Here is a 19,674-nt window from a genome sequence, read left to right on the forward strand (position 1 = left end):
AGGGAAAGCTCCCGGTCCAGATGGATTTACTGTTGAATTCTGCGCGCACTTTGCTCATCTTCTTCTTCCACGCCTTCTGTCGCTTTTCAATTCATTTATTACAACTGGCGCCTCTTCTGGTACTTTTCAGGAGGCTATGATTTGTTTAATTCCCAAAGACAACAAAGACCCTTCTCTTTGTAAAAATTACTACCCAATCTCCCTAGTCAACCTTGATTATAAGATATTTGCAAAAATTCTTGCCCTTCGCATTGATCCCATGTTACCTAATCTAATTGGCTCCGAACAGTCAGGTTTTGTAAAGGGTCGTCTTGCTTCTGATAATTCCATATTTTTTTTAACATCCTTAGTAAAGCTTCCTCTCTTGACTATCCTATTGCAGCTATTGCATTAGATGCTGAGAAAGCGTTTGATAGGATTAGTTGAGATTTTATGTTTCAAGCTCTTCAATGGATAGGATTACCTCCTAAATTAATATCCCTTATTTCATTACTATATTCTGGTCCCAAAGCTTCCATCTTTGTTAATGGTAAACTTTCGGACTATTTTCCTCTCCTCCGGGGAGTACGTCAAGGATGTCCTCTCTCTCCATTATTATTTATAATTGCTTTAGAACCTTTCTTAACTAGAATTCGGCAGGATGTTCAGATCACTGGTTTTCAACTTGATACCTCCCATGTTAAGATGTCTGTCTACGCAGATGACATTCTTTTATATTGCTCTAATCCTTCTACATCAATTCCATCTTTTATGGCACAGGTGGATATATTCTCTCAGTTATCTGGATATCGTCTCAACTCAGACAAATGTGAAGTTCTTCCTTGAAATGTACTTTGTCTCAAACAAGATTTCATTTCTACTGGTTTTTCTTGGCAAACTTCAAAGATAAAATACCTGGGCCTGTGGTTTTCCTCTAACATTTTGGAAATGCTAAAACTCAATTTCGATCACATAATTAAATCTTTATCTGACTCTATTGATCGCTGGCATCCACTTTTTCTTTCTTGGTGGGGTCGTTTAGATTCCATTAAGATGATGCTTTCTCCTATAGTTTTATATATTATTTCTATGATTCCTGTACATATTCCTGGATTTTACTTTAAAAAATAGATTCTCTTCTGATAAAATTTCTTTGGAAAAACAAACCTCCTCGAATAGCCCTGTCCCTTTTGAAAGCGAACAAAACTTCCGGCGGTCTTAAATTTCCTGATTTCAAAAAATATCATTATGCCTTCTCTTTAAAACAATCTTCTCGTTGGCTTTCTCTTAATCAACATGTTTCTCCTCCCGTTTGGAGGACTATAGAAAACTACTTTATATCACCTTTTAAATTTGAGGAGTCTCTCGTCTTTACAAATAATATTTCTTCCTTTAGAGCTTCAGTTATTTCTCATACTCATAAAACTCTTGCTCCATTAATACCCTCCTCTTACCCTTCGCTTTCTTCATTAGATCAACAGCCCATTTGGCATAACAATCTACTACGTATTAACAATCGCACCATCTATTGGAAAACTTGGAGAAATAAAGGACTACTTTGGATTTCTCAATTATTACTCGATAATATCCCTTTATCCTTTTTGGATCTTCAAGCAAAATTTTCTTTACCAGGTTCCTGTAAATCTCAATACGATTTTTTGTATCCCTCACTCCTTCAGTATCTTCATTCCTTACCGTCCACGGTTTCCCCCTCCGCCAGTTGCTCTTTACTCTACCTCTTATTATCTAGCTCTTCCTCTGCTTCCTCTTTATATACGTGCTTGTCTCTCTCCTCTGACAGGAACAAAACTAAGGTTGAATTGGCCTGGGAAAAGGATCTTCTGGAATGTTGGACAACTCTCTTTTGGGATAAGATATGGCTTAAAATTCATAAAACGTCCAGAGCTGCTAACACATCACAAACCCTTTACTTTGTTTACCAACGTCTTTTATTTACTCCCGCAAAAATAGCCTCCTTTACCACAAATTCTACTCCTACTTGTTGGTCATGCCCTTGCTCAAATGCAGATTTACAACATATGCTTTTTGATTGTCCCCTGTATATCGTTTTTGGCAATTAGTTTGGTCTCAAATTAACAACATTTTTAAAACAAATACTCCCTTCTCCCCGTCTAATATCTTTCTAGGCTCTCTATCACCACATTGGCCCCAATCTCCTTCTAACTTTAAGCTGGTTGATTTGTTATTGGCAATAGCTTTTCATTTAATAACTTCTAACTGGAAACAGGCTCACAAAATTACTTTTAGAGCCTGGTGGAATGCAGTTTGTTTTCATCACAGACTTGATACCAATTATATTACCCCTATTTCTGTGTCCATTAAAAGAGACCTCCTCTGGCTTCCTATGTCCACATACTTGTCTTATATTGCCTTGCATAATGCTCCATTGGTCCAAACCTCCGATGAAGTTCGAAAGCCCCCATGATACATCTGTTGTCTTTTGGCAGTTTTAAATGACCTCTCATTAATATTCCCTTCGATATTTTATTTTTTCCAGTTACAACACGATGAATATTAATAATGTTCTCATGCATACAACATCTATTTCATGTAGTATTCTTTATTAAATATCATAGTACTATTCAGGTTATTATAGTATATATATTTTCTTTCCCTTGTTCCCCCCCTACCTTCCCCTTTCCCTTTTTCTTTGAATATTTATTGATATATATTATTACCTTTGTATTTTTCGCACTTGTTGTATTTTCCCATGTACTATATTGATTTTTGCTGAATAAACTTGAAGTTTAAAGTTACAATTTTTTTTTTAAATGGTGCTTTGTTTTCATTGACAACGTGAGGGGTCCTTTTGGAAAGATAGCTACAATACCGCCCTCACATGATCTCAAGGAACTATTAAACAGCATCATTGGGCCGAAAAGGAAGCAGGATTTTTTTAATTTTTTGTTTTATTAGTTAATCTATTAATTTATAATTAACATTCATTAAGATTAAATGCATACTTCAAATTCAGGACTATTTGTTTAAACATCTCTGGAATATAGACTCAAATCCAGTAGTTGAAGCAGTGGGGAAGAACTCTCGTATTGGATATTTGTATTCGTTATTAATTAAAACTATGGGTAATGATTTAGAGAATCATAATTCAAAATGGGACTGTCGGCTGGGTCGGGTTGGGATCCGGATCGAAACCTCTATTGAAATGGCTGGAAGATTATATACGGCCGCTAATTTACGTGCACAACAGTATAAAACCATTTTAAATTTATATTATACACCAGTAAAAATGCTTAAATGGGGGGGTAAGGATGGGAAATGTTTTCGTTGTGGGTCTGATGAGGCTGATATACTGCATATTTTTTATTCATGCACGTACTTGAACAGTTTTTTTGGTCATATTGAGAAATTATTGGAGGAGATATTGGGTGGAACAGTACAATTGTCCAATGCGTTTGTACTATTGGGGATAGATGAAGAAAAAGGGAGTGATTCAGTGATGTATAAACATAGGTATCTGATATTCATGGCCACTTCGGTGATAAGATTATGTATAGCCTCAATGTGGTTACAGAGGGATGCACCATCTTTTGAACTTTGGCGGGCTAGATTCTTGGCATCCTTCAACATTGAGTATAGCTTATATGCGTTGAAAGGTACGCGGAAAAATAAACTAGGCCAGGAAATATGGGGACCAGTGATGACCTATATGAGTCTGTAAATCTCAACCTTATGTGTAAAAGTCTTTTGTTTTATTTCGTTAATATTGGTGTTGCTGCTCTGTAATTATTCGGAAACCCTGCCTGTTTCTTTGTGTTTTCTTTTTCTTCTTTTTTTTGCCGCTGACGAGTCCTTATGTTCTAATTTCTTTTCTCTTCTCTGTACGTTCATGGATTATCAATCAAATCATTAAAAAAAAAAAGATTAAATGCATACCATTTGACAAAATTGTATAGAAATAAAGCTGTCACAACATTATAAATATATTCCTAAATATTTATAGAACCACAACAGTAAAATAGTGAGCTTAAGGCTATGACTGCGATCAGGAGTAAAACATCTCATTTAAACTCTCCCTAAATCCTTCCATACCTCTTCAAACTGCTTCTAGTGTGTGCCACTTGTAAATTAAAGGTATGTGTCTCTAGCTATCCCCTTTAATCAGTCCCACAAACAAGTCGGCTCCATATTTTTCCATGTTCAAAAATATTTTCTTCTGATGCTAACCTATTAGTACCGAAAAAATAGTAGCAGCATGCAATTCATTCATAAAATGTAATGCGAAAATATACTCAGTGTGGGCATAAAACTATTGAATCCTGCTGGCCAGCATAGCAGCCCACCAGAAGCACAAACATCAGTTGGACACTCTCAATTTACCAATGCTGACAGGAGTAAAGTAAAAATCAAAAATTGTTCTGCACTGCAGAGTCCTTAACCAGACTGATGTAAGACGTATATGTACCCTCTAAAGAGCTTTCCTTATGAACATTGATCATTAGAAGATTTGTTGCCCAGTCTGGTAAGTTTTTTCTTCAAAAAATGCCTTATAGAACTTGGAAAATAGTAAGAGCAACAAGAAGAAAACAGTTTACACTAGTCAACTTTACATAAAATGCTTCCCTCAGTCAGAGTATTTACTCCCTTATTTGTAGATATTTGACTAAGGCTGGCTTTTAGACAGCAAACTCTCTTTACTATATTAAATGTTTTAATCTAAAGTTCTGAAAAAAAAAGATTTTAGTTTTCAAATGCGTGCTTCATGCCAGGAAAGAAAACACGCATCTCCAAAAATTGCAGACAACCGTGTGGTCCAGGGCAACTGGTACCATAGAGCAAGGACATACTGGAAATGTTTGAATGGCATCACATACCTGGTAAAATATGGTCAACAACTAAAATGTATGTTCGAAAAAAGTGAGAGATACCAAAGTTAAACGGTTTATAGCTTTGACGTGAGTCATAAAAAATGTTCAAAACAGTACAAGACCATAAATATTTTGTGATACAATATAAATCTGTTTACACTTAGCTGCCTACTAGTACACGCACCAGTCTGGAAAAGGCCACCCCCCTGTTTTTCATAGCAACGGAGGAACTTTTATGGTCTTCTAGATCTCTTGTTAGGTTATTTGAACCCTGAAATTAGGCCCTTTCATTTATAAAAGAAAACTCTCAAGACCAATAAAGGCAAGGTAAAGAACAGGTTTAAAAGGCAGAATTGCCATTTATCCTCCCTGCTTGTGATATTGACCAGCAAATTCCTTCCCTTATACATTTATCATATATCTGTTTGGAGTTAGCCAATGCTTGTTCATATTTATCTATTAGGGTTACTCCAAATATCTGACTTGGTGACTACTCATGAATCTGCAGAATACATCCTGCCTATTAAACCTGTTAAAATATCTGAGATTTCTATTTGTTCAGTTTGTAGCCAGATACAGCACCAAATTCAGAAGAAAATAGGTCCGTACTTTCCACAGTGTCATCCAAATCAGAGATGTAAATTGCAACATTGTCTGCATAAGCTGAAATCTTAAAACCTGGAGGTTTATTGCAAATTACTGGAAGCAATGACTGGAGGCAATCCAATAGGCAGGTACTTTGCGCGCCAACCTGTTGCACTGCGAAGAGAGGGATTTAACCCATTGAATACATCTTTCTTACTCCGTGTTGAACAATTAGTACACCAATCTTGTCAAAATTCATCCAAACATTTAATCCCATCATTCAAAAACACTGCGAGGACAGCGAGATTCCTCCGTAGGTTTTTTTATTATTTGAATTTTCAACTGCCTTCAGCGTGCCCATCCGGGCTTTAACTGAAACATGTAGAGATTCATACTCCTTAACTTCACATAATTCCACCCAATGCATTTCGGCCTCTCTTAGACCTTCGTCAGGGGTAACTAAAAAAACAGAAACAAACTTCTCAGCAATCTGTTACAGACCAAAGTACATTTGACACTCCCATACTAATGCTGTTCTCTCATCACGTGCTCCATCATTACACAAACCCCCCAATATCTGAAAAGATGCCTTTCTCTTACTACTTATTCCCTTTACCTTGAAAAACCTAAGACGTGCTTACAAAGCAAAATAAAATTGCTACCGTTAAAACAAATTGTAATTGAAAAAACCTTCTCATATATAAATGCGCAAAATCTGTGCTTTCACAGACCCAAATTTCCCAAATCCCCGTTACCAACCTAAATCCTTGATGACAAACAACCTTTTATAAACCATGATGTCATCCATCTGCCTTGAATGCCGCTGTCGGAAACTTTATCACTTCCTCTGCTTTCTCCTCATCTACCATGACTGTGTGTTCTCTCTTCATCACGTAAACTGTTATGCTCTCCCACCAGACTCAGCTCTCTTTTTATAACCAATTATGCTGTTCTTATCCTGACCCGTGGTTTCATCCAATTTTCAACTGTGCAACTTAAAGAAACACTGCTCAACCTCTCCAACTGGAGGCGCCACATCCACTAGTTTCCTCATGCAAGGCTCTATATTAACCGCATGTAGTGTTAGCGACAGTCTGCCACCTTTGATGTGTGGCTCAATGGATCTTTATAGATGGTGTTAGCTTCCCATTAACTAAGATTTTAACCATTGAATAAAAAAAAATCATTCATACCCAATGTATAACTCTAGGGACAATTTGTATCACATACATCATTTTACTCAAGAACTGCAAAGACCCCCAAACAAACACCTTTTCATCCTCTAATGAGAAAATTAGTGTTTGAAATGGGATTCCTGGTGGCTAAGTCAAACTTAAAGCAGGCGTAAGGAAAGTAGCGATAACCGCGGTTAGTGCTACTTTTCTTATCGCTATGCTTGTTAGCGTGCCCATTGATAATTGGAGAAATGTCGGTTAGTGACATTTCTCCAGTTATTTTGGGAAGGAACGCCCACTTTGCATCTCATTAGCGATACAAAGCTGGGCGTTGTTGTGAAGGGCGCTAAGTCAGCAAAACACGCGATAGAGTGTCTTTGCTGATAAGGCGATTAAATTATCGCCGCTTTTCGACAGAAAACGGACGCAAAAGCGACGATAATTTCATAGCTCCGCCTTGATGATATGCCCATTAGTTGTATTAGATGGGGTGAGGAAGGGTGTTGGCGCCATTTCCGCTAGTGACATTAGCCACCTATACCCCTTTCTTATATATGCCTTTACCACAAAATTGCATTGTAAAGGCATGCGTGGTAAAGGAATGCATGGTTAAGTCACATTTGTGGTTCAGGCTGCATGGTAGAGGCATGCATGGTTTAGCCGTGTGTGCCTCTATCATACAACCGCCTTGGAGATCCGGTGCGACAATAAGCAGAAATCAGCAACCTTTCTAATTATGTTTTGATCATTGCACTAAAATACTACGGTTATTAATTAATTTGATTTCCACCATTTACAAAGGCTACAAGAATGAAACATCTACGTTGTTATTAAGCAAAATTAAACATTTTGTTTCTAAACATGGTGCAGCTTTACCTATGCTGCAATACCCCTATACAGTGGTGCTGCTGGTTGTTGTTTCTGCAGCAACATGTAACTTAGCATGTTTCACTTATAAATATTATGTAACTGTGCCCTGAAATACTTGTGGCACACTTTATTGTTAACCTATTTAATGTGACACCTAAACTTGAACATGTTAAAATTGTTTTAATCAGACATGTTAAGGCTGCAGTTTGGCCTGCAGTAGCACATGGCTGCTGGTAAGTCTGGCTGCTGTGTTTTTAAGACAGGGTTTAGGGATGTTGCCAAATATACCAGAGACTCTACTGCTAGGAAAATCACTCTCATGTGTCCTAAGGGATCTTTGAATCTTGGATACACCTGTGCTATAGAGCCAGTTAACCACTTAAACACTTTATATTCTTTTATTTTGTGGACCCCTGAGAGGTCCTGAACATTATTCTATAGCTTATCTGCTATGTGGTTAAACAGCATTTTCTCCCTCTCACACTATATTGATGAGTATTTAATCTTCAACGTTAATTCTATGAAAAGTATCTCCCCACACAGTATGCTAATGTGAATTTATGCATGACACACTTTTTCTGTTTGTCATTTTTATTGATTTTATGTAATAACAACAATACAACTGGAGCCACCTACATCCATCGGCCGGCGGGCATACTTTTAGACGCAAGTTTAGTAGGTTGACTTAAAATAAAGAAACATTGAAATACACAAGAGTTCAGAACAGTATTGTGGAGTGTAAACTAAAATGTGGAATGTGGGAAGGAATGCGAGAGGGAGGGAAGGGGGGTTAGGATGTGGGGATCCCTTCTCTCAGAATGTTGTTATGGTTAGAAAGCGGGCGCGGCTTGTTGCTGTGTGTTGGGTTTGACTTGTGTAAGGCGTAGCCCTCGTAAATACTGGGGGCATGTCAGTTCACAGAACTCGTACGTTAGGTATGTCATACACAGCTGCCACATTTTGTCAAATCGTGGTAGCTGTAGTGTAGCCACCTCCGTGAGTTTCTCTATTCCCAAGACATCCCAGACTTTGTGTAGCCAGCCCTGATGGGAAGGTGTTGTATCAGTTCCTCAGCGAGTCAGTAGGAGTTGTTTTGCAGCCCCCAGCATAAGGGTGATAGCCTTGCCCCTGAGAGACCTTAATGGGTAGGTGGGTGAGTTAGGAAAGTCCAGCAGTGTGAAGGTGGGGAGCCTAGGTATGTCCGTGTCAAACATTGTGTCAACCGCATCCAGCACCTCCGACCAAAATGTGTCAAGCCTGGGACACTGCTGGAGGAGGTGGGTGAGTGTACCCCTTTGTCCACAGTTTCGCCAGCACTTCCCATCCCCCCCTGGAGTCCCAAGTAGCTACTCTCTCTGGCCTCAGGTACCAGTAATGGGCTATTTTGAGGAGCATTTCCTTTCTGGTTGTGTTGTACGGGCGCAGTGAAGAATATCGCTCCATTCCTTGTCTGAAAATGTGTAGTTGCATTCTGCTTACTGTCTGGCCCTGGCTGGGGAGTGTAAGGGGCACACGGGTTGTGTCAGGAATGCATAGATATCTGACAGTAATTTCTTTTCAGAGCTCTGTGTGACCAGTCACTTCTCAAAAGGTAGGAGCGGTCTGCCTGCGTGCGGCTGAATCCATGGCCTAGTGACCCAATGCGATCCAGCCAAGTACTGCCACTTGGCCGAGTGCGGGAGAGGGTAATAGGTCTGCAATGTGGGAAAGTCCGTAAGACCGTAAAGATTGAACAGATCCCCCACCCTCTTACAGTTGGCCTCCTGCCATGCCTTATAGCTGGCACAATCTAACACTGGGGGAAATCCAGCTTACTTATTAAGGGGGTATGCAGAGATATCGGAGTGGAAAGGTTGTGTTTCGGCTGCACCCTCTCCCAGACTCCCACCTTCGCTTGTGTGACTGGTGAGACATAGACACTCGGGCCCTATACTGTTTAGGTAGCAAGGGCACCTTCCAAATATGTATCCCAGCTATGGCCTGGTCTATGAAGCACCAGTGGTTTTTGGTGAGTGTGCTGGACCATTCTACCATGCAGCACAGTTGGGCAGCCTAGTAATACTTGCTGAGATTTGGAACCCCCAACCCGCTGTCTGCCAGCATAAGGTAGGCTCGCGATCTGTACATTCTCGCTGTTTTGCTTTCCTATATAAAGTCCCAGATTAGGGCCTGTGGTTTGTCTAGAACCCTTGTTGGGGGCTACAATGGTAGGGTTTGCATCACGTAAAGCAGCTTAGGGTGTAACGTCATTTCGACTGCTGCCAGTCGTCCCAGCCAAGAAAGATTCAGTGATTTCCATTTGCCAAGGTCGGTCCACGTCAAAGTGAGTATAGTACCATAGTTATAGTCTCCAGTGGCTTTGATTGTGGGGAAGATCTGTAAGCCCAGATATGGAATCTCATTTTGGGCACATTGAAAGGGAAAGTGTTCGCGTATGCGTGCACGATGACACACTTTTTCAAGAACATTTTCCTTAAGGCATGGTTGATTCATTGATATTTCATTCTGGTACATCACAATATGGAATCTGTAGTACTAGGGTCTATCTCTGAGGGCAGGATGGAACTTACTTTGGACTTACATGAAAGTAAAAATCAAAAAGACAAATTTGGGTTTGCAAATAGTGGCCATAGTTAGAGGTAGAATACTTGTACAGGGAGGTGTTTAGAAGCCTCCTATTGTACACACATTCAAATATGTCAGCGAGTCAATAAAAGAAGGATTTCCTACACCAACTTAGTTATAATCTCAGTTTAGGCATTTGAACAAAAAAATAAGTCTATAGGAATTCAACTATGATGTAGATGATCAATAATTGTCTATCAAACCCGCCCCATCTATGTACCGCCTCCTCTACCCACTCCCCAAACAACCGAATCACAGGACGTTCCCACTTCCGGGCTAGGCTTGCACTATATAATTATAAGATAACAATATCATTGCATGTTTGAGGCTGCCTTGCCATTATTATAGAAGGATATATACAGTTGAATCAATTCTACAATCTGGAGTTGCAAACTGACTTTTTTGCCTGCTACATTTGCATGGAGTTCAAACGATGGGCGAGAACAATCAAGAACTCTAAGTGCACTTGTTTTTCTCACAATTACACTGCAGAAACTGCTTTTAGTCAGGCGTGGGAGAGAGTACTAAACAAATATATAAATATATCATATATAATAATAATAAGGTTCTATAAAGGGCTGTCCTCTCTTTAGAAATTATCACAACAATGGATGTGGTTATGTAGGTAGGTAAAGCTTTATTCGATATAAAATATCATAAAAGCACAACATACAATAATATAAAAGGATCAAGATAGACATAAAAACAACAACAATGATCGTGAACATCTTAAAAAGTTATAAAAATGGTTAAAAACAGCATATAGGAAACAGAGACAAAGTGCTTAGTGACTTAAAGTTCGTTAAAGTGCAGATAGTGGTCGATCACAAAAATGGATCAATGCAGTTGCGCTGAAATTTTTTTCTTACGCAATAGCCAAGCACAGCCCAAGTACTTGGCAATGCCGCAGACAATAGTAAGGGACGAAATATCAGTCTGCAGAATGCGTAGCACAGTACGATAGTCACGGCATCCCAACATTCTACAGATCGGACGTAACCATTTGGCTCTTGGCCTTCGATAATGGTAGCAAGCAAATAAGAAGTGAGGAGTAGACTCACTAGGTGCTGTGCAGCTCGGACAACCAGCAGATGAAGGTAAGGATCCCTTCCAGCCAGCAGTCACACAATTAAGGGGGAGGGACCCTAATCTGAAACGTACATACAGGGATCTGTCCAGTGGGGACTGGATGAAGTCATGTAAAGTCAGACAGCAGATTGCTCACCCTTTCCTGAAACAGCTCCCAAGGTTTCTGGAATGTTGGTAAAAACACTAAAGCACATAACAATTCTTCATCCACTATTGTATTTATCTTCTTCCTAACAAATGTTTCTTCAAAAGGAATGCTTCTGCGCTCCACCTCTGAGCAATTAGAGCAAACTGCTCTCCTGGTTTGGGCGGCAGGAGAACGTCATCTACGACATGGCGTCGGACTACACGATAACGAGGATATTGGCTATACTCCCGATATGGCCTAGGGAGTAACAATTGTACTGTGGCATTATATTGCTGTGGCTATCATACCACACAGGCCTCACATCTGGCTATAAAATTATCAAGTGATATTAAGAAAATTGGAAGAATACCCAACTTTTTGCCATCCTGCGCTTTGATTGGATTACGTACCGGCTCAGATAGATGAGCGGAAGGCAAAGGTCAAAATACCACCCCTTTTGCAACATAATATTGGGTCAGGATTATCACCCTAAATTCTCTACATATTTTTCCACATTGCCCTGAAGAGGTCCTGTTTTTTAGGATGAAACGCGTTGGCTGTCTGTTTGTTAAAGAAAGAACTAATAAAGGAAAAGAAAAAACTTGACCAGTGTACAACGAATTGGTGGATTCTTAGAGAATTATTATTTAAAGGACTTTTTTTTGAATTGCTGCAAAGTGGTGCATCTCTAATTTTGTTTTTCAGCTGCATGAAATGAAATCACCTCTTAAACCTACACAATACGAAGCACTTAATGCCTGGGAATATATGGCTCATTTTAGGCAGAGAGAAAGAGATTAAAGAAAGCCATACGCACTTGTGTGGATGCTAGATGGGTTGCAGAACAGAAATCCTGGAGAACTGACATGATTGAGGGAGCTAAACTATATCCTGCACGTACAAGAAAAGAAGAAGGGAAAGGTAAACACAAGGATAAGAAAAAGAAGAAAGAGACAGATGACACAGAGAAAGCAGCTGAGGACAGTGACAGCGATTTGAATGATGATTTTATAACTGAGTTACTGTTAAATTGTCCTCCTCCATACGACTCCCAGACTGAAGGAGCGAGTAATGTATCTATGAGTGAAACATTTGATTGGGCCTATGGCACCAGGAAATATGAATCCTGATCCGATGGGGGCACATTCAGGAATGATAGCCCCTTCGACTTCACATGCTCTAAATGCCACAGATGCATTGGCCATTCCTGTCACAATTAGTTGTGTGGTTCCTGGAGCAGCAGGAAATACTACACATACTTTGACTGTTCTTACTGGAATGAATGTTATTGCTAACAATTCAGTGGGCTCGACAATGAGACCCATTTTTCAGATTCCTATGTTTCCTAAACAAGGAAAACCACAATGTGTTGCAAGTGTAGACCCTACATTTAATCAGACAGGGTTTGACCTGACACAGAGTTTTCCTTGAAGATCATGACCCTTTTTCCTGCCCAGCACAAATACACGTCTGATGATGAATTACAGTATACCTAGGGCAGAGGTGCCTATGGGAACGCCAACTCTGACATGTCTCTTTTCAACTCACCGCCTGGTGCAAGTAGTGGTAGATATAGCGGAGAAATAACTCTTCATACCCCAGCAGAACAACAAGGTCTTACGGCCCGAGAACTTGATAATTGGCTCAAAGGTATAGATACCCCGACAAGTAGTGGGAATCATGGAACCAATTCTCAGTCCCAGAGAGAGAAAATGCAATGGATGTGGCTAGATTGTAAGTAGAATTAGAAGAAATGGTAATTGGGTCTCTTGATTTGTCACAATTGAATGCCTATCACAATGAACTATTGTTAAAACATGCTTCTGCCAGGAATGGAATTACAGATCAAGGAATTATTTGCATAATTTGAAAGTGGAGGGAATTAGATAAATGGGAAGGTAGATGATCAAAGAAAAGAAACCAAAGAAAGTTTGTGTGCAGATGCCTCCATCTGGATCAGAGGAGGAAGATGATTATATGCACATGCTTCTTATGAGAGAAATGCCTATTGGAGGGTATGTCCAAATACCATGGAGCAGGACTGATCTTGCATCATTCACAAATGACTTTCCGAAATTGAGAGGGAACCCAGTGGAATGGTTTGTGAAAATGTCAAAGGTTTTATGGGAAGATTTGGATACAGGTCCTGAAATCTACAAAACCTCGTAGTTTTGCTAGAGTAGCCTATGAACCCTATTTCTGATGAATGTACCGCCGTCGGTATTCCATCTGTTCAGAGTTGGGGGTAACAGGAAATATGCACGGTATTCTTTACCCATTTGCATTACATAGACAAAAACAACTTTTTCTGTGGTGAAATCTCTCCTTCACCCCACTGGGGGTGATACTTTCTTCTTTCTCATATTGCAACTACACCTATGCCAGCCTTTTGTTAGGTTACATGTAAGTATTTATGGGAGATTTTCCGACAAAATCAACAACACAGTCACAATGCTCCATCACTTCTGAGTTCCCAAAAGGTTTTGCTTGTCCGACCATTTTTTCCTTTCCCTCCTCTTTATTCCAATAGAAAGGTCTCCTACGTAAACAGATCTTTGTGAATAAGTCCATATCTGCTTGAAAGCTTGGTTCTTTGAATCAAGATTTTCATTGTATGAACAAAGAAGCACCTTTTTCGTCAATAGGTGAATCTAAGGGTACTAAACGATTAGGACTCGGCCAGAAAACACACAATCCCAAGATACTATGGCTAAGATTAGAGTGGGCGAATTTTTCACTTTTTATGTTGCTGCATTAGTTGGGCAAATCGAAAGTAGTTAAAGTTTTCCAATTTCACCTGATTGTGTGAGGTGTCGTGAAAAAATGGTCCTTCACCCCAATCAACTTTTTTGTTTCAGAATGCCTTTAACTGGGACATCCTGCAGCGGTAAATTGAAGATGAAAAGTCTGGAGTAGGCTTCGTCCTCCAGCAGGAATGGGAGGTGATGGGGGCGGAAGCAGCTGGGAAGGAACAGGAAAGAGCCATGCAAGGTAGGGGGAGTGGAGGTCGGTGTGTAGGACAGCAGTGGAGGTGGGAAGGAAGGCGGGAGAAGTTGGAATTGCACTGGGTGCGGGGCATAGTTTGGAACAGGAAACCAAGGGCATCTACCAGACTTCACGAGTCCTCCCATTGTCTTAAGCGGCCCATTCTGTCACAGGCAACAGCTTGAGCCTGTTGCAAAGGTACGCTGACACTACACTTAGGGGCATATTCACAAGGACTTATATCCAATTTATCTCCACCTTAACGCATCAAAAGTGGAGAGAGACCAAACACCCCATTCACAATCTGGTGCAAACTGAAGACATCGCCAGTATTCCCGCGATAACTGCCCCAAAATTTATCCCCACGGTGGACACCACCAACTAACCCTAAAGAGATGCAGACTATGCGTTCCCGTGCAAAAACACATGAAACAAGCATTTGCAATGCAATAGGTCTCGTATTTACGCGAGTTTGAGCTATTGACAGTGCAAATGGCAATGACTTTTATTTTTGTTTTCATTTTTATAACATAGATAAAAGGCATTGTCATTTACAATGCCTATAGCTTAAACTTGCATAAATGCGAGACCTATTGCATTGCAAATGCTTGTATTTCTTTAAGAGCGTGCTCCGTCCCTACAAACAGATCTCGACACAGAAGAAATCTCCAACTCGAACACACAAGGGACAAGGAGCATTCCACCCCTTCCACCCTTCTCCCATGTTGCCTCACTGACTTCTAAAGAGCTTCTTTCTATCTTGACTAGTGTTTTTACCTTCACCTACACTTCACGTGCTGACATGTTTGGGTCTCTACTTGCAATATGAAAAAAGAAACTCAAAATGCAATTGTGTATTTCAACCAGTGGCTGGAATTTCACTCTCCGCCCCCCTCCTCCCCGCACACGAGCACTCACACACACTCCTCGCGCACACACACACATCTGTCACTACCTATGACAGAGAGCATTCCTCAGGTTAAGGCCCTGAATGCAGTTCAGAAATTACATATCTGTCCCTTCCCCTGCAAGAGCCAAAAGAGAGCATGAATATATATGTCATCAATATTATGACTGTCAGCCCGGCTTTGAAATATGGTGTGGAACGCCAAAGCGGTGCCATCGGAATTCAACTGAATTTAAACAGCAATAAAAATATCCCTGCTGGTGACACAGAACTTGTGGGGTGTTCGCAGTGGAGATGTGGAGGCCGCAAAGTGTGGGTGACGAGCAACATGGCTCCTCCACCCGCTCAGACAGCTGACTGGCGCAGTTTGATCACTACGTGTGCAGATTCCTGCATGCACTGTACCTGCTAATGCTCAGGGAGGTGATATGGCGTCACAGGAAGAACTATCAACTTTTGATCTCGGTAGTCAGGTTTGAATCTCTGCGTTGGCTCAATCTCTGTTGATTCTGGGCAAATCTCCCCGTGCCTGCAAACACATGAATGTGTCCTTGAGTGATGAGACTGTTGCTTATCTACAGCCATCCAATACCTTCGAGTTTGCACCAGTGCTTGAAATGGATAGATAGAAGTGCAGGTTCCCTGTACCAAGGTACCTGCTTGTGTTTAAGAAGTGCCTACTCTCCAATTAAAGGTATTACGTCACTCTAGAGAAGTGTTGGGAACTCTCCCTCTCAAAATAAACCAGTGCCGGTACTCAGTACCGGACAGTACCAGGCCATTTAAACCACCCGTTCACGCTATATAAAAAAAATGCAGCATCTCCCGTGATGGGGCACAAAGCGCACACTGTCTGTGTTGCTTGCCTGTTCGCCACCAAGAGTCGCCATCTTTAGTAAACAAGCAAAGAGCAGCTGGAACAAGCTGATGCACGGGCAGTGGCATCTTCCGGTCTCCTGGGTGTGTTGTGGTTCGCATGGGGCCTCTCGCCTGCCCTTCCCTTCGGCTCCAGTGTGCTTTGGGGAAAAATGCACTAAAGGCGCACCACTTGTTTTTTCCTACGAAGAATGAGGAAAAAGAAATATATATATATATAAAAATAACAACAATAAAAACAGAACAAAGTGAGTTATTAGCGTGCAGTTCTGGAGACTGGAAATCATGAAACCGTACACTGCCTCATTTAGACTTTGGTGGAATGGGAGCCCTCGGCATAAATTGACAGGGTGTGTGAACGCTTGGTGTAATGCACCCGGAAGCCCGCCCTATAATGCACCAAGCCGCCCGCCCCATTTAGAAGCTCTTACCATCTTGCGACGATGACAGAAGTGATAACACATCAGAAGTGTAAGTGTTGACCACTGCCTCTGCAGCTATAAACCTCTCTTCGCTTTAATTCCATAGAGCATGTGTCAACCGTTTGCAAAGCGAACTAGGCGCGAGAGCGCGCAAGCGCCACAGCGAGCCATGTGGTTTCAATTATCGCGCCCGTGTCTGGGCACGATAATTGAAACCACATGGCGGTGGTGCGGGTAACCGACACCAATAGGTCATGGACGGAGCAATGCGCCCGCCTTTGGTCAATTGCGTGCTGTCTTTGTTAAAAAGACGCACATAAAGGCAAATAGCGTGGGCTAAAAGGAAAAGCACACGCACAAGCGTGTGTGATTCCTAGGTTAGTTTTGAAACCCCCTACAAGAGGTCTCTCGCTGCATGAGCAGCGCTGTGCACTACAACGTTTGGCATGAGACCTAAAAACCACAACACCACTTTCACAACAAACTGCCAGATTCGTGAAGCAAAGCAAAAACAGGCGATTAGCCGCGGTAGCCGCAGGTATTTAACACCTGCCTCAAGCAGGTGCAAAGACGGACGACTACCTGCGGTAGGCAACAGAGCCCCGCATACAGCCACACCCGAAGAAAAAACAATGCCATGGAGCTACTCATCATGCAGCTCGGAGCCCCAACAGGGCCACAACACCAACCGCCACCACCCCCAGGACTTGGACATTTCCCCCCCGACCACCACAAAGGCAGCGGAGAGTAAGACAGCGGACCTACTGAAAACGCACCACTCTCACACACCTAACGCCTGACTACAAGCTCAAAAGGAGAACCATCCTCTGCACCATGACCCACATCGCCCACAGGTTGACGGTCACAACACAGCGGAGAACCAACATCCCTCCGCAGACAAAGCTGCTGGCTGTGCTGCACCTGTTGGCCTCTGGTACCTTCAAACCAACAACTGCCAGAGTCAGAGGGGTCTCACAGCCAGCCCTATCAAAGTTAATCACACCTGTCCTGAATGCCATCCTCAGCCTCATACCCCAGTACCTTCACTTCACCAACACTGCGCAGGAACAGCTGGAGACAGAGCAAGGCTTCTACGCCATAGCCGGATTCCCAGCCATGTTGTGGGCAATCGACTGCACACATGTCCCAGTTGTGCCCACTGCGGATACTGCACACCACTACCACAACCGAAAGCACCCACATACCATCAATGTGCAGGCAATAGTGGACCACCGGGGACTCTTCACCAATGTCGTCGCCAACTGCCCAGGCAGTGTGCATGATTCCTTCATCTTCCGACAGTCAGAGAGCGGAAGTGTTGCACACTGCGCCCCCCCCCCCTATGTGCGTGAGTGTAGGGGGTTGGCCCTGAGTACGCCAGGGCTGCGCAGGGGTGTGGTCAAAAACCCTGTTGCGCAGAGCGTGGTTCACTCCTGGGAAGGCCAACGTCACTGACAGTGCAGCGCCGCGCGACCTGCCACAAGGCCGACGCTGTGAGCAGCTAGGCCTGTGACCCTGAGCACCTGCTGCACCCCAGCGCACCCCAGACAGTGTGCGCTTTGTGCCCCATCACGGGAGATGCTGCATTTTTTTTGATATTGCGCGAACCGGTGGTTTAAATGGCCCAGTACTGTCCGCTATTGAGTACCGGCACTGGTTTATTTTGAGAGGGAGAGTTCCCAACACTTCTCTAGAGTGACGTACTACCTTTAATTGGAGAGTAGGCACTTCTTAGACACAAACAGGTACCTTGGTACAGGGTACCTGCACTTCTATCTATCCATTTCAAGCACTGGTGCAAACTCGAAGGTATTGGATGGCTTTAGATAAGCAACAGTCTCATCACTCAAGGACACATTCATGTGTTTGCAGGCACGGGGAGATATGCCCAGAATCAACAGAGATTGAGCCAATGCAGAGATTCGAACCTGACTACCCAGATCAAAAGTTGATAGTACTGCCCGTGACGCCATATCACCTCCCTGAGCATTAGCAGGTACAGTGCATGCAGGAATCTGCACACATAGTGATCAAACTGCACCAGTCAGCTGTCTGAGAGGGTGGAGGAGCCATGTTGCTCGTCACTTACACTTTGCGGCCTCCACATCTCCACTGCGAACACCCCACAAGTTCCGTGTCACCAGCAGAGATATTTTTATTGCTGTTTAAATTCAGTTGAATTCCGATGGCACCGCTTTGGCGTTTCACACCATATTTTAAAGCCGGGCTGACAGTCCGCACTGCTCACCTGCCAACACCATCGTGTGTCAAAGAGGGGCCACCACGTGCCGGTGCAAGCTCCAAACCCCAGTCCCGCGACCTCTGCAACCTCCGCAGACCATCGCTGGCCCCCCCGACGCTGGCCCACATCACTCCTTACTTAGTAACATGCTCCACCGGCATCCTCTTCGGCCCAGTATGTCCCACATGTGGAACAGTGTCCTGAGTCGTGAATGGCAGTGACCCCAGGTTCCGGGCAATGGCCACAGCACCAGACTCCCTTCGATCAGTGAGGCATAATTCCATATCGCAGGCATGCAACACGTGGTTCCACTAACCCTGTTCAACACCAGCCGGCGACATGTGGTGCCACTAACCCTGTTCAATGCAAGCCAGCGACACGTGGTGCCACTAACCCTGTGCGCCATGAGTGACCGTCATCCTCCGGTGGAACATCGTTGGTGTCCGAGCCTGTTGCCTGGGGGTTTTCATCAGCAAAGGACAGGTGTGAGAAATTGGCCTGGAATATGCTGTCCACTAGTTATAGTGGGCACCCTGTATCAGTCCAAACAACCCCTTATGGTGAATAGGTTAAAGACAACCTTTATTGAGAGCTATCCTAGTGGTAGCTATGGAGAGCAACTAACGGGAGATGCTCAGTCCGTTCATAAAGAACAGCAAGCCACTAGACGCTGTGAAAGAATGTTAGAAAAACCTCCTCAGATAGTTTGCTCATTGCCTAGCAGGAGTTAAGAGTCCATCAGCCCACCCTTACTGGCGGAGCTTCGTCATCTGAGACTCTAGGAGGTCAAGGTCTGGGGCCACAGTTTCGAGCCGACAGGCCCTGTTGGGTGCCTAACTTGATACTCCTCAGAAAAAGGGGGCTCCTGCCAAGGTGTATGCACAAACTATGGAGACCCTAGTGATGTGCAGTGCTCTAGTGTAAATGTGAGTTAAAAATGGCTAC

This window comes from Triturus cristatus, chromosome 4_1 (genome assembly GCF_964204655.1).
Source record: "Triturus cristatus chromosome 4_1, aTriCri1.1, whole genome shotgun sequence".
In the NCBI taxonomy this organism is placed as follows: Eukaryota; Metazoa; Chordata; class Amphibia; order Caudata; family Salamandridae; genus Triturus; species Triturus cristatus.